Raw genomic sequence first — 14532 nt, forward strand, 5'->3', positions numbered from 1 at the left:
CACTGCGTTCCCTTCATCTACCAGGCTTGTAATTCTGTCAAAAAACGAGATCAGGTTAGTCTGACATGACTTATTCTTCAGAAATCCATGCTGACTATTGGTGATCACAGCATTCCTTTCTAGGTGCTCACAGACTGTTTGCTTAATGATCTGCTCCAGAATCTTCCCTGGTATTGATGTCAGACTGACTGGGCGGTAATTATTTGGGTCCTCTCTTTTCCCCTTTTTGAAAATAGGGACAACATTTGCCCTCCTCCAGTCTGCCAGGACTTCACCTGTTCTCCAGGAATTCTCAAAGATGACTGCCAGTGGTTCTGAGATCACACCTGCCAGTTCTTTTAATACTCTTGGATGCAGTTCATCTGGCCCTGGAGACTTGAATACATCTAAACTAGCCAAGTATTCTTGTACTATATCCTTAGTTATTCTGGGCTGTGTTTCCTTTGCTGAATCATTTGCTCCAAATTCTTCAGGTCGGGCATTGTTTTCTTTATCGGAGAAGACTGAGGCAAAGAAGGCATTGAGGAGTTCAGCCCTTTCTGTGTCCCCTGTTTGCATTTCACCATCTTCTCCTCTGAGTGACCCCACTGTTTCTTTGTTCTTCCTTTTGCTACGAACATACCCATAAAAGCCTTTTTTGTTGCTTTTAACCTCTCTAGCAAGCCTGAGTTCATTCTGTGCTTTAGCTTTTCTGACTTTGTGTCTACACGTGCTGGCTATTTGTTTGAATTCCTCTTTGGTGGTTTCCACCCTTTTCCATTTTTTGTACACATCCTTTTTTAATCTTAACTCAGTTAAAAGTTCTTTAGATAGCCACCCTGGCTTCTTTAGGCACCTTCCATGTTTCCGTCTCATTGGTATTGCCTGACGTTGTGCTTTTACTATCTCCCTCTTAACAAACTCCCAGCCATCATGAACTCCCTTTCCTTTTAGTATTACTGTCCATGGGATCTCACCCAGCACTTCCCTAAGTTTTATGAAGTCAGCTTTCTTAAAGTCAAGAAATTGAGTCCTAGTATGCTTGGCTGCTCCTTTCCGCGGTATAGTAAACTTCAGAAGAGCATGATCACTCGTGCCTAATGATCCTTCCACTTCTACCCCACTAACCAGGTCATCAACATTGGTTAGGACCAGATCTAAAATGGCTGTTCCTCTTGTTGCTTCTCCCACTTTCTGGACAATGAAGTTGTCTGCAAGGCCAGTGAGCAATCTGTTTGACCTTATGCTCTTGGCTGAGTTTGCATTGGCTTTTTTAGCTGCCGCGTCACACTGTTGGCTCATGTCAAGTTTGTGGTCAACCAAGACTCCTAGATCCTTTTCACATGTACTGCTCTCAAGCCAGGTGTCCCCCATCTTTTATTTGTGCCTCTCATTTTTTTTGCCCAAGTGCAATACTTTACATTTCTCCCTGTTAAAGTTCATCTTGTTTGTTTTGGCCCAGTTCTCTAATCTGTCAAGGTCGTTTTGATCCTGTCCTCTGGGGTGTTAGCCACCCCTCCCAGTTTGGTGTCATCTGCAAATTTGATCAATTTATACCCTGCCCATCTGGCTGGGCTTCCCCAGCCACTCTGGGCGGCTTCCAACAAAATATTAAAATACCGTAATACATCAAACATTAAAAGCTTCCCTAAAAATGAGAAGCCAATGCCAAGCCTAGACTCATCTTAATTTCAGCATCTCTTCTACGGTGGTTACCATTTTTACCCCACCCACCTACTCCTCTTGCTGTGATGCCCTGCCCAGGTCAATGTGTGGTCAGTTCTTAAATGGCTGTCGCATGCAAACAGACACGATAGCTCCCAAGTAATTTCACTTTGCCCACACAAAGACACAAAAGCATCTTCTCTTGCCCCACTCCAGTGAAATCCATGACATCCAGTTCCTTAAATCCATGATGTATTTCTGATTGATTTCCTTTTGTGCATTATTGCTGCTCCATAGCTGCTTAACTGCACATCTGCCAGAAAAAGAATTCAACTTTCATTGTTGCAATCCCACTACAGCTGTTAATTGCTTTGGTGTGCATTTGGAAGTCACTATTGATTACAAAGATGGTCATAATAGGAAATGGTCAGATAATTATCACATTCTGATAACCTCTCTTTACAAAAATTGTAAACAATGGTACTTTTGCAGGGAGGGGTGGTTGGGCTTCCAGCAGTCTATGGGAATATTAAATTTACAGGGCATTATGGCCTGTTAGGAGAAGCGGAAGGAAGATAATCTTTTTGACAACTGTGAAAAAGAGAATATTAATTAGATTCCAAATCTCTCATGTTGATGCCTCAGAGCCCTTTGCTTCTGTGATTTAAATTGTCTTAAACTCTTTATTAAACAGAGCAGGCAGCTTGGCACTGGAATCAAGCCTAATTCTGCATCTGGATTTTCCCGTTAAAAGTGAAAAGAAAAGGAATGTTAAGTCCTTTCCTCCCCAAAATCCAAAATGTTCTAGCTAGAGCACAGAAAATGTTGTGTTCTAAGAAGAAAAAAATGTAACACTTTAGTTTGATTTATCCTCTTCGGTTGCAATGATTTTTCAAAGAAATTTTAAAGAACCCTTTTCTCCCAGTAATATTATGGTTTGTGACTAATTATTAAGTCTTGCTGAAACCGCTGGTAACCTGGGAGTAAGTCATTGTAAGTCAATGGCATCGTTCCAGGGAAGATCAAAAGAGAATAGATCAAGTTTGTTTGTTTCATGCCTTAAAGAATACATTACATTCAATCAGATCAAAAGTAGGTTTAATGTTAATGTATTTGACAACAAAGGCCCATGGGTATGTTGTTATTTTTGTTTTATTTTTTAAAAAGCATGACTTTTAACACAAAGGATCTAATCCTCCATGCTTTGAACTCAAAGGCATATCACCAAATGATATGCTTTTGCCACTTGGGCAATGCATTGTCTATTTCCCCAATTTCCGGAAAAGTATGGAATGCCTAAACTGTATAAAGATGCAGTTGAATAATGCCTTTGAGACCAACCATTTTTAAATGCAGCATAAGCCTCCATTTGTCATATCCTGCTTCTTCAGATGCCAGAAGTTGAAACACTGCCAGCCCTGTAACATGCGACAGTTAACAGAATGTTTAGCGTCTGCTCTTAAAAAATTATCATGTATAAAGTGACATTAACCTATATAACAGATCATACAGGTAAGCAAGAGGAGTATAACAATGATAGACAATTCATTTCTTTGCCAGCTTTTTAAATGAGCAAAGAATCTAGTTCTTAAACCATAGTTTATTGCACCAAGAATTAGGTGTGCCTTTCTTTCAGATGCCCATCTTTTGTGCTGATATCTTGGTTTGCTAAACCATTTTTCTGGTTAGGACATCAGCATAAGTTGTGGTTTAGGAAGCCAAGATATCAGTGCTGAAAACAAATGCACAAGGCGAGAAGAGCAGGGGAAGAGTGAGGAAGGAGCTAGAGATGGATGTATGTGACACGGGCAACTATTTTCTTACAAGTGCCCCAAATGTTTTGAGAAATGAATTTGAGGAAAACTGAATTGGAGGAGAAGATCTGGGTTACTGGGCAGAATATTAATTTGGAGAAATAAATTAATTTGAGATTCCTTTAAACAGAGATTATTTGCGGTTAAAGAATGTGGATAATTGCACCCACAATTGTTTTGGAGCAGGATCTGTTGGGAAATTAATTGGGGCATGGGTAGATGAAGTAAAGAGGAACTGATTTCAGGTAATTTGGAGTGGGGTGAAAACTGAATGAAGAATTTCTCTCTAGTTATTTTGATGGGACTTTAGCTAACCTGTCTTCTATGAAATTTAAATCCTAAATTTGTGCATATATTATGTGTTTGTGTGTGTGAATGTTATGCAACTTTGTGGCTATGGACCTATGACCTGAATATTCCTAGCAATGGGCACACCACTAATTCTTGGATAATGGTTTATTGGACCAAGATTGTTTTGTCTTAACCAGGCCTTTTCCTGATAGAAGGCCTCCTGTGTTTTTAGAACACATAATAAGAGTCACATCTGATAACTATAATGCAAATGATAATGGTAAAAAATTCCATTCCCACAGCTGCATTGTGTAAACTTGTTTCTTAAGCTATATCCAGGAAATACAGATCAGCAGAGTTTTAAATTCCTGTAAACGTTCTGATTTGTTGTGTGTACAATTCTGAGGTAATTGAGACCCTGTTGTGTTGCTTACATTAGAGGCAGCCTCTGTTGTAAAACACAGTGGAAGTGACTGGGATAATATTACAGGAAAGCTTGTTGTAAAAGATGGCTGTTATTTTCAAGGATCAACAGCTTAAACCTGGAAACTGAAGGGAATGGAGGAACAGCCATGTGGCTGTTAACATCTGGTCGCTGAAATGTTTGTCTGGAGCAAGACTTCATTCACTCTTCTGCAAAGTAGATGGATTAATACCTTAAGTTCTCACTACTCAAATATGCAGCTGGCAGTTAAGCAAGATAAAGAGCACTGGCAACCTTGGGCCCATGAGGAAGATATACAGCTGCTTTAATCTGTATTTTAACATATGTTGCCACAAAGGCACAGCCAAAGAAAGGGGGTGAGAACAGAGTGATGATGCAGCTACACTCACGAGAGGTTTTTCAGCAGTGTCAAAGATGGGCTATGCCTGATGTCAGGGGATGATTAGCTGCTTGTGCTTAAAATTGTGCCCCTTCAGAGTTTGTGCGGCCCCACAAACCTCTGTGTGTGACAGAGCTCCTCAGACATGTCTGCTCTAGTCACTAGTAGAGTCTGACAGTGGCTGCCTGCGGAAGCGCTTCCAGCAAAGAAGTTCCTTAACGGAAACGCGTCTCCTGGACTCACGACGTGGCAGCTTCCGGCGAAGCATGGGTCTCCCTGCAGTTGCTTCTGACACCTCCCCGCTATTTTCGCTGGAAGTGTCTCTCACCCCTTTCTCTCCCCTGCTGTTTCCTGCCTGGGCTGCTGCGTCTCTCTCAGCATTACTGAGATCCTCCTCCAGAGACCCCTCGCTCCCCCTCCTTGTCCCTGCTTTAGCTGCTGACTCTCTCCCAGTCTCTGGGAGCCCTACCACCTCCCTTTCCTCTGATGTCAGTTCCCTGACATCCACCTCCCCTCCAGGGCCCCCTTCTCCCCCGCCCCTACTCTCTCCTCTGGGCGGTGAGGAGCTGAAACCCCGAAAAGAATCCTCTTCATCTTCAGACGTCTCGAACATTTCCCTCCATCGGTCTTCGTTCCGACTCGCTGAATCCTCCTCCACCTCGGAATCAGAGAACCCCTCCAACTCTTCTTCTTCGTCGGTGGTGGCGAAGTATTCCCTCCGGAACCTCGCCACTGGCTGGGGTTTACGAGGGAATCTCTGATGAAAAGTTTCAATCAAAACCTCGTCATCTACATCCTCTGCCCTGACCCAGGTGTTTTCCGACTCCGGCTCCCCTTCCCACATTACCAAATACTCTACTTGCTCTCCCTTCCACCTGGAATCGAGAATCTCCGCTACATGGTAGCTGTGTTCTTTTTCCTCCATAGCTGGTCCCCTATTGACCCTCCCCTCTCTGTCCCCTATATACGGTGACAGCAACGATCTGTGGAACACTGGGTGCAACTTCATGTGGTTCGGTAACCGGAGTCTGAAAGCCACTGGGTTGACCTGTTGCGTGACTTCAAATGGGCCCAGCCTTTTGGGTCTTAACTTCTTACAACCTCCTTTGAATGGTAACCCTTGGGTGGACAGCCACACCTGGTCCCCCACCCTAATGCTTTCCCCTTCCCTTCTGGTTTTGTCTGCCTGCCTCTTATATTCCTCCTTCGCCCTGTTTAAATTAAGTTGGAGCTGGCGATGGATCGCTTCCATTTCTTCAACGAACTGTTCTGCGGCTGGAACGCTCCAGTTCTCCCCCTCCCCCCCTGGGAAGGCTCGGGGATGACACCCGTGATTAGCCAAAAAAGGGCTCATCCCCGTGGACACGTTCTCTGCATTGTTGTAGGCAAATTCTGCCAACGCCAGCTTCTCCACCCAATCATTCTCTCTGTCATTCACATAACACCTCAAATATTGCTGGAGGACACCATTAGCTCTTTCCGCCTGCCCGTTGGTTTCTGGATGACGGGCAGTAGAGAAATTCACCTCTACATGCAATAAGCTCATGAGCTTCCTCCAGAACCTGGAAGTAAATTGTTTCCCTCGGTCAGAAACCACCCTCAAGGGGGCGCCATGCAGCCTAAACACATTTTCCACAAACAATTTAGCGGTTTCTTCCGCTGTGACTGCATGTGAGCAGGCTATAAAGTGGGCCATCTTGGTTAACAGGTCTACCACAACCATAATGGCTGTTTTCCCTTTGGACCTGGGCAGATCAGTCATGAAATCTATTGCCACTGCCTCCCATGGCCTTTCCGGCGTGGGTAGTGGTTCTAATAAACCTGCCGGTGCCCGCCTCTCCCCCTTGGCTCGTTGGCATCGGTCACACCCTCTCACATATTCCCGCACATCTTCCCTGACCTTGGGCCACCAGAATTCCCTGGTAACCAGCCACATGGTTTTGTGTTGCCCAAAATGCCCTGCTGTGGGGCTATCGTGCAGTTGCTTGAGTACCTTTTCCCTCAATTCCCCTTCAGGTATGTATAACGCTCCCTTGTAGTACAACGCCCCATTTCTCTCCTCAAAACCCCCGGGTTTGTCTCCCTCCCTCCTGAGACCCCTGAGTTTGTCCTGGGCGTATTCATCCTGCACCGTTCCCTCTACCAGTTCCCTTTGCCCCACCAATGCCGCCCCACACACCCAGCGGTCCTCGGGAATGACATGGGTCTCTTCGGGTGCACCCTCTCCCTCCAAATATTCAGGTTTGCGTGAGAGAGCGTCCGCCCTAACGTTCTCCGGGCCTGGTACGTAACAAATCTCAAAGTTAAATTTGGAGAACTCCTGGGCCCATCTCAACTGCCGTTGGTTGAGCACTCGCGCAGTTCTCCAATACTCTAGATTCTTATGGTCCGTGCACACTTGCACCTTCTGTTGTGCACCAATTAGTAGGTGCCTCCATCTCCGGAAGGCCTCATGAATCGCAAGAAGTTCCCGGTCGTACACCGTGTAGTTCCTCTCAGATTTGTTCAGCTTTCGCGAAAAGAAGGCACACGGTCGCCACTCTGACCCCTCCTTCCCCGGCTGCAGAAGAAGCACCGCCCCTATGGCTCTGTCAGAAGCGTCTGTTTCGACCCTCAGCTTTTTTTGTAAATCCACATGTAGAAGTTGTTCATCAGAGGCGAAGGCCCTTTTCAGTTCCTCAAACGCTCGCTCCGCCTCCCCCGTCCAAACAAACTTCTTTTTGCTGCTGAGACAGTCCGTGATGGGCGCCGTCAGGTGGGCGAAGTTTCGGATGAACTTACGATAAAAGTTTCCAAACCCTAGGAACCTCTGCACATCCTTCTTGGTCTTGGGTGTTTTCCATTCCAGCACCGCTTGAACCTTGCCGGGGTCCATGGCCAACCCCTTGTCTGACAAGCGGTACCCCAGGAATTCCACCTCCTTGGTATGAAACTGACACTTCTCCAGTTTCACCCACAGTCTGTTGGCTTGCAGCCTGCTCAACACTTCTCTGACGTCTCTCACATGTTGCTCCTCATTCTCCGAATACACCAACACGTCATCTAAGAAGGCCACGCAATTCTTGTAGAGCAAAGGCCCCAGTACGTGGTTCATGAAGGCTTGAAAACACGCGGAGCCTGTTTGTAATCCAAAAGGCATAACGAGGTATTCAAATGCCCCCAAAGGGGTGAACATGGTGGTCTTCCATTCATCCCCTTTCCTTATACGTATCAGGTTGTACGCCCCCCTTAGGTCCAGCTTTGTAAAAATCTTTCCTTTTCGCACCCTGGTCAAAATATCATCAATCCTGGGCATAGGAAAAGCCGCCGGCTCTGTCACTGCATTTAGGCGCCGAAAGTCACATACCAGCCTAGGCTTGTCCGTGTTTTTTTTATCCACAAAAAACACTGGGCTACCCCCCGCTGCCTTGGACTCTCTGATGAAGCCTCTCTTCAGGTTCTTGTCAATGAACGCTCGCAACTCCTGCATTTCCCTGTCTGACATGGCATACAACTTGCCTACAGGAAGCTGTGCTCCAGGGAGTAAATTGATCTGGCAATCAAAGGGCCTATGCGGGGGTAGTTGGTCAGCTTCCTTCTCGCTGAACACGTCGCTGAGATCAGCATACTGTGGTGGCACCTTCCCCTTCTCCATTACTTCAGTCCCTGCCAGGGTGGCTTGGGCCCCTCCTGACCCCTTTTCCCCCCTGCAGTGTTCTAAGCAATGTGCGGAACCGAAGGAAACCACTCTTTGATGCCAGCCCACCAGCGGATCATGTAGGGCTAGCCAGCTCATTCCCAAAATAATGGGAGCGCCTCCCAAGGTGGCCACATTAAACGCTATCAGTTCTGTGTGCCTTGCCACCCTCATTATCATTGGGACGGTCTGCAAGCTGACTCCTCCTCCCAACAGTTCCCTGCCATCGATCGTGGTCACCTGCAGGGGGTTGCTTAAAGGGATAGTCTGTATCTGGTGTTCAGCAGCAAACTCCTTGCTCATAAAATTGCAGGAGCTGCCTGAGTCCAACAGCGCCTTTATTTTTAGGGGGTGTCCATTTTGCAGCTCTAGCGACACTTCAATCACTATAGCAGGTCGAGGAGCTTCTGGCACGGGCACTTTCACTGCTCTTTGGCCTGGCTGCAGTGCCCTGACGGTGGCAACCAGGCGTTGGCTTTTACCTGCTCCGTTTCTCCCTGCTCTCCCCCCTCAACAGCTCCCACCATCCCTTGCCATTCCTTCCTCTGGGGGCAGACTCTGGCAAAGTGGCCTGGCTGTTGGCAGAGATAGCATTTCCGGGCTCCCTTTCCCTCCTTCTTCGCCCCCTCACTGGGCTTTGAAACTGCGCGCGCGCGGGCTGTTCCGATTTCCATCGGCTCTGCCGGCGGGAAAGCTGGCTCAGGAATGTCTGGAATGCGTAACTCCTTCCAACGTTCCCCTCTCCCTTCCCGCCTCTCCAAGGCTCTTGCCTCCTGGCGCGCTCCAATGGTCAGCGCAGATTTGGTCAGCTGATCCATAGACACCGCCCTGGGGCTCCTGGCCAGCTCGTCTTTCACAGCTGCAGAAAGACCTTCTTCAAATAGCATCTGAATGGGTGCTGCCGATAAATCCCACCCCAATCTGTGAATCAGCATGGTAAATTCAGTCCAGTACTCACGGACAGATCTGCTTCCCTGCTTGCAAGCCATTAGCTGTCTGCGCACCACCCCTTCCTCAATATCGCTGGAAAACATGATATCCATTGCACGAAAGAATTTCATAGTGTCCTTTAGGATATCGTTGTGCGTTGCCATCAGGGGTCGAACCCAGTCCCGCGCCCCCTTCTCAAGATGCCCAATTACGAAAGCAACTCGCGATTCCTCATCAGGGAACTCATCAAACTGCACATTCAGAGCATATTGCATCTCAGTCCTAAAGGCATGGTAATCCTTGGGGTCCCCCCCAAACTTCTGCACCAATCCTGGTACCTTTCTGGGGAACTGAGTGGTTCTCCCCTTTTTGTCAGCATCCTGAGCCCTTCTCTCCTCGAGCCTCGCCGTCTGCAGCGCAAGTTGGACCTCCAGAGCTTGATACCTTTCTTCCAAGCTTGGACCAGCTCCAACCCCTGCCTCTCCGGTTCCGGCTGGGTTGCTCATGATGCTTTCTCCTGCACAGGCAGCGTACAGAGACTGTCAGACTGCTGTCAGGGGATGATTAGCTGCTTGTGCTTAAAATTGTGCCCCTTCAGAGTTTGTGCGGCCCCACAAACCTCTGTGTGTGACAGAGCTCCTCAGACATGTCTGCTCTAGTCACTAGTAGAGTCTGACAGTGGCTGCCTGCGGAAGCGTTTCCAGCAAAGAAGCTCCTTAACGGAAACGCGTCTCCTGGACTCACGACGTGGCAGCTTCCGGCGAAGCATGGGTCTCCCTGCAGTTGCTTCTGACACCTCCCCGCTATTTTCGCTGGAAGTGTCTCTCACCCCTTTCTCTCCCCTGCTGTTTCCTGCCTGGGCTGCTGCGTCTCTCTCAGCATTACTGAGATCCTCCTCCAGAGACCCCTCGCTCCCCCTCCTTGTCCCTGCTTTAGCTGCTGACTCTCTCCCAGTCTCTGGGAGCCCTACCACCTCCCTTTCCTCTGATGTCAGTTCCCTGACACCTGATAAGATTAAAACTGAATGGAGAGCTGGCCTTATGTCTTTGGTTTGGAGTTGCAAAAGAGCTGGACCTTGAATTAAATGGCTTGCTATGCCAAAGAGCTAGTTAAGGATGAATGAGTGGGAAATGATATTTAGAAGCTATATTTATGCATATAAAACAAAAAAGGATGTGCTCCAATGACATGTGAACTGGTGCTCACTCATGCAATGGGGCTTCTCTTCCTTCTCCCCACTGCACCCTCCATCCCATGTGATGCAAATTTCTGCCCCATAGGGCTGGGGGACCCTCTGGAGAAGATGTTGTAGGGTGAGGTGGACTGGAAGGGGAAGAAGAGAAACCAGAAGTCCCATTGCATAAGCAGACCTCTATTTCACACATGGGCTGCCACAACTGAATCTCATCCAAATCATTCCAATTTAATAGTGGTTGATTATATTTTATATTGTTTATTTTCAGCCACACCAAACATTACAGAAAGAGCTACGTTCTCTTGCCCATGCATTTGTTGTATTCACATGTTAAATTTGGATTTAGAAAGGTGAACAAATCTTTAGAATGTAAAGAAAAGGCCATATTGTAAGTATACTTTCATTAATACAGTCTGTGGGAGGATTAGTTGTTTGCTGGTAAATTCCTGGAGGTGCTGGAGGAGGCTCTTAAGAGTCCCATGGACTGCAAGAAGATCAAACCTATCCATTCTTAAGGAAATCAGCCCTGAGTGCTCACTGGAAGGACAGATCCTGAAGCTGAGGCTCCAATACTTTGGCTACCTCATGAGAAGAGAAGACTCCCTGGAAAAGACCCTGATGTTGGGAAAGATTGAGGGCACAAGGAGAAGGGGAAGACAGAGGATGAGGTGGTTGGATAGTGTTCTCGAAGCTACCAGCATGAGTTTGACCAGACTGCGGGAGGCAGTGGAAGACAGGAGTGCCTGGCGTGCTCTGGTCCATGGGGTCACGAAGAATCAGACACGACTAAACAACAACAAATTCCTAACAGTTGTGGGTCCTCAAGTTTTGATTCACCTTAGAGTAGACAGTATCTAAAATACAAATGTTTGGACAGATGTCACTATGACAAATACTTTTGATGATACCACGCGTTTAAAAGAACATGGCTTGTGATAAAAACATGAACAAAAAATAAGCAAATAAGTAAAACATATCAGTAACAACTCTCCTATATCAGAGCCCCCCTTCCTGATATCTTTAGTTTACTCAAAGTCTTGATGGTACTACAGAATAAGTTTATTCCATAGCTTTGCAAAGAGTACAGAGCCTATGAAGCTAAACCACAGAATGTCATTTGCTATAAACTTGAAATGCCCATAGTTTTTGTGGCAGAAGTATGTTTAATCTACTGAAATAAGCTAAACTCCTCAGAGTATTTGGATGGAGTCTGCTTGGACAGCTTTTCCGGCCCCAGAAGTTTTCTCGCAGAAATAAACTTGGAGTGGGGAGGGAAAAACTAAGGATAAAGATTACAGGGTAAGCAGGAGCAAAAAGTCAAACAGTGTTGTAAAGATGAAATGTAACGTTCATCCTTTTGGTATGCTGTTTTCACACCTATGCCCTTTGTGGTTGGTATGCAGCCAGCACAAACTTACTTTTGCTTGTTTAGTAATATGGCTATGATGGCTCTGGGAAATTTCCATTCCCCGTGTTTCAGTACATAGCTTTTTCTTGCTTTTAATCCCCTCATTCTTCTGATACGAAAAGGCCAGATTGGTATAGAATGCACATCATAAATGGTAGAATACACATGATTCAATCCCATTGTGAATCACCAGCAGAAAGCGCAGGACTTTCTGTGCAACCATTTTACTACATCACCTTTGCAGCTTTTTACAGTTCAGTATCACCGGTATCTTTCGGGATGCTTCTCCTGATATGAACCTCTCCCTCTGTGGAATTCTCTCCCCTGCAAGGTCCACCTGATGCCTTTGCTGGTCATCTTTTAGACTCAGAGGTATTTTTATATGTTGTACAAAATGTTAATGTTTTCTATGCTTGTTTATTTACTTAATCGATTAGAGCATTATGGAGAAGTAAAAATATTCACTGGTTTAGAATAACTCTTATGAGGAGAAATATTAAAATATAGTAGAAAAGTAGGTTACTAAGTACATAGATATGTTATGACGGGCACTCAGTTAAGAAATATAGAGAAACCAAGTAAGAAGGGGAGGGAAGTAAGATGTAAATGGAATATAAATGAATCAAATGATTAAGAATATGTTTTCCCAATTACATTTCAGAATCACATGTTTAATGACAGGAAAATTTGAAATGTTACAATGTGATTTTATGAATGTTTGTTAAAAAAAACCAATAAAGATGAACTGCAAAAAGTCTAAATTTCACACACACTCTATCTATCTATCTATCTATCATCTATCTATCTATCTATATCTATCTATCTATATCTATCTATCTATCTATCTATCTATCTATCTATCTATCTATCATGTATCATCTATCTATCATCTATCTATCTATCTATCTATCTATCTATCTATCATCTATCTATCTATCTATCATGTATCATCTATCTATCTATCTATCTATCTATCTATCTATCTATCTATCTATCTATCTATCTATCTATCTATCATCTATCTGTCTATCTATCTTAGGGTGCATTCCTATAGCTAGATCCCCAGATGAGTGGGCTTAGGATCAGGTGCTTCTGTGGCTAAACTGAGAGGTTCCTGGCTCAGTCAGGCTATGCTGACGTAACTCCTTCATACTGGCTCAGTCATATACATGCTGGTGTATCTCCCCCAACTGGCTAGGCTAAGCCTGGTGGATCCTAAGCAGGCATAAGTCTTGAAAAGGGGGTGTTCTGGAGATGCGGTGGAGGTAGGGCAGAACCTGAGCTCAATCCGAAACGTGTTCAGCTTGGTCACATGATCTTGGCTCCCAAGGGTACCAGCAGCCACAGGACCATTACCTCATCAAAAAATAAGCAGACCCCCCCCCCAACATGCTATGTTTCCCTGTGACACTGCATAAATGGCAACTGGAATGAGGGCTAAGAGGACAGCTTGGGAAGACGGTATAGTTTCTGGATTCTTGCATTTTCAGAGACAAAGGTTAGAGAAAAAAATTGGTGACATTTTCATATATATATTTTTGCTGTGGGACTTTCCACTGTGCATCTAAAACTATTTGCACATATGACACCATTTAGTTGGATTCAGCTCTTGGTATATAACAGTAATTGAAAAATGATAATGCTCCCAAGAACCTATGAGATGCATCTATGCTGTCATGGATGTGAAATAGCTCATTGAATAGTCTTCAAAACTCGCAGTTAGCTTCAGTAATTGTCAGGTTGTAATTGACAAGCTGGACTCCTAAAAGCTATGGGTTTTGCATGTATTTTTAAACTTAAAAGTTTTTTGTAGTGTTTTTAAACCTTTTTTTTAAAAAAATTATTGTATGATTTTAAATAACAGCAACTTCTTGTAGGTTTTTAAGGAGGATTTCTTGGGAAAGCAGTGTGACAGTTTCTAGATGTTTCCATCATATTCCCAATTTCCTTAAATTGGATATGCTTTGCTGAACTGTTTTGTACTGTGGAAGTGCCATTCTTCTTGGAACCTATGATGAGGTGCCAAATTACAGTTTGGTTCTTTGGATATAAATCTCTCTCCAGGAAATAACCTAGAATCACCGGCTCATTACAGACTGAATTGCAATAAAAGTAGCTGTCCCGATTAACACTGAAATGAAGTTCTCTGCCCTACCAGGCTCCTCTGAGATTTCTTTACAGTAATAAATCTGTTTTAGCATACCTGTTCGGCTAATTAGCTAGACAGTGAAATGATAGTGCTTTATATTCTTTTAAATTTCAGAATGGAAATCCGATCCACTAATTTGAACATATTGTACAAACCACCTAAATGGTATTGCTCCAGGTAATTTGAACAGTTAATTGTGTTGAAGTATTTGACATTATCCATTCATACATAACATAAACCTTAACTTAATGACAACAGGAAAAAATAAGCATAGGCTATGTAAATTAAATGAAATACAGTTATTGAATAATTAAATCAGGCTGCTATAGTCAAATGCAGGTACAGCACCCTAATATGGAGAAGACTCACAGGGCTTCATATAACCCTTTGCTTTCCTCTTCCCACTGCACTTATGAGCAGCTAGCTAGCATAGGGGGTGCTGGGCTCTGTCTTGTCTCTGCTACTCAGAATTTGCTACCCTGAGTAGGATGACTACTTATGCATTGACCCCGAAGAGGATTTGCATCAAGAAAAAAGAGGATGAAAGAGAACACCAGTCTGTATAAAATGTGCATATGGTAAAGGTAAAGGTAAAGGTAAA

The sequence above is a fragment of the Podarcis vaucheri genome, assembly GCF_965113315.1.
Source record: "Podarcis vaucheri genome assembly, chromosome: 5".
Lineage (NCBI taxonomy): Eukaryota > Metazoa > Chordata > Lepidosauria > Squamata > Lacertidae > Podarcis > Podarcis vaucheri.